Consider the following 2,545-nt stretch of genomic DNA (forward strand, 5'->3'; position numbering starts at 1 on the left):
GGCGGTCTTGTCTATGCACTGGGCACACCTTTCGCAGGAAAAGTAATAAAAAAGCTGAGCTGGGAGCGATGGCTTTGACGTGCTACTCCATCCAACACGCTTCTCACTCAATAAGCTCAGACAATGAATGGACATCAGTTAAATCCAGAATTACCACTGTAAAGGCTTGTGGGGAAAGTTTAAACTGATTGTAAATCGCGCTCTGTAGACATATATGTCAAGTAAGTGGATTAAGGGTGGACTGGGCACTCCGTGGTTTAATAATCGAATTCAGAAAACGCTGAAGAAACAGCGACTATTCCATTCTCGGTTCAAAAAAGAGCTCGAAAAAGTTGGTAGAAATTCGTGCATCCGTAAAAATATCAATGCGCGAAGCATACAACAATTTCCGCCCTGAGACATTAGCGAAAGATCATGCCGAGAAAATTCTTGCCAAACGTAAAATCACTAATCGGGTTGAAGGCTTCTATCCAGTCACTCGTCGGCCAGTCTAGGGTGGCAATAGAAGGCAGGAAAAGAAAAGCTGATGTTTTGAATTTCACGTTTAAGAAATCACTTATGCAGGAGTACTGTCATAGAGACTCCCGCATGGAGGACATAGACACTGGCATCCGTGGCGTAGAGAAGCAACTGAAAGAGTCGGAAACAAATCAGCCACGAGTTCTGCATAGAATCCCATTCCGGTTTTACAAAGAGTGCTCTGCGCATTGGCCCCTACATTTATCGCGAACATGTCGCGCGGGGAAAGATCCCAAACGAATGGCAAAAATCGCAGGTGAAAACTTTATATCAGAAAGGTAAGCAATTAATCTACATGATTACACACCAATACCCTTAACATCAGCTTGCTGCAGGATTCTTGAACACATTCTGAATTCGAGTATAATAAGATAAATTCCCTTCCGGCAGAAAAGTTTTTTTTTTTTTTAAATTTGTGGTAAGGTCTTATGGGACCAAACTGCTGAGGTCATCGGTCCCTAAGCTTACGCACTACTTAATCCAACTTAAACTGACTCAGGCTATGGACAACACACACAACCGTGCCCGAGGGAGGAGTCGAGCCTCCGACGGGAAGCCGCGCGGACAGTGAAAAGACGCCTCAGACACCGCGGCTACCCCGCGCGGGAGAAGAGCTTCTGTTCACTAACCACCATGGATTTACAAAACATCGCTCGTGCGAAACTCGGCTTTCCTTTTTTCTCAGCCGGCCGCTGTGGCCGAGCGTTTCTAGGCGCTTCAGTCCGGTTACCGCACTGCTGCTACGGTCTCAGGTTCGAATCCTGCCTCGGGCATGTGATGTTCTTAGGTTAGTTAGGTTTAGGTAGTTCTAAGTCTAGGGGACTGATGGATCACCTCAGATGTTAAGTCCCATAGTGTTTAGTGCCATTTGAACCTATTTCTCACATGATATCCTACAAAACCATGGATGCAACACAACTGGCAGATTCCACATTCCCAGATCTCCGAAAATCATTTGACGCGGTGCCCCACCGCAGAGTGTTGACGAAGGTCCGAGCGTACGATTTAGGTTACCCGACATGTGAGTGGCTCACAGACTCCTCGACGGCGAATATTCATCAGAGACAAAGATCTCGTTAGGAGTGCCCCAGCGAAGTACGATACGACCGCTCTTGTTCTCAACATACATAAAGTATCTGACGGACAGCGTGAAATGCAATTTATGGCTGTTTGCTGATGACGCTGTGGAGTGGTTGAGTGAAATTATGAGTATACAAGATGACGTGGGAAGTTGATGTGATGAATGGCAGCTAGCTCTAAATCTACAAAAAAGTAACTTAATAGTCTCGTAAATTTCGAATACGGAATCAGTAACGTGCAGTTTGACACAAGCACATCGATTAAATTTCTAAGTTTAAGCTGCAGAACAATACGAAATGGGACGAGCACTTCAGGTTGTCAGGGTGAACACACGACTAAGTTTTGTTGGGGGAATTTTCGGAAAGTGTAGCTCATCCACAAATGAGAGAGCGTATAGAACACTGCGGTGGCCCATTCTTGAGGACTGATCGAGTGTTTGAGATTCCCCTTAGGTCGGATTAAAGGTAGACTCGAAGCTATTCAGAGATGTGGTTACCGGTATGTTCAATCAACACTGAAAGTATTACGGAGATGCTTCGCGGATTCAAATGGGAATCCTTGGACGGAAGACGATGTTCTCTTGAGTAAGCACTATTGAGAAAGGGAGGGCTCGCAAGGAGGCTTTTAGACAGTCGTTTTCCCATCTCTCTGATTCCTAGAGGAACGGGAAAGAAAACTAATAGTAGTGGCACAGGCTACCCTCCGCCGTGTATGTAGATGTAGAAATGAGACAAACCGTTGTTTACATGGAGTCGCAACAGCACTCTGTCTTTCCACCTGCCACCCGCGAACTGCATTCCAGCAGAGGGTGAGAATTACTGAAGAACGCTATGCACCCCTCTCCACATACTTTATGTCGCCTTGATGGACAGACACACAGGAATACAGACTTCTCGTTTAATTTCATTAAAGAAGTGATCTTAGATTGTCCTCTGAGTTGTGACGT

Source organism: Schistocerca americana, chromosome 9, assembly GCF_021461395.2.
Source record: "Schistocerca americana isolate TAMUIC-IGC-003095 chromosome 9, iqSchAmer2.1, whole genome shotgun sequence".
In the NCBI taxonomy this organism is placed as follows: Eukaryota; Metazoa; Arthropoda; class Insecta; order Orthoptera; family Acrididae; genus Schistocerca; species Schistocerca americana.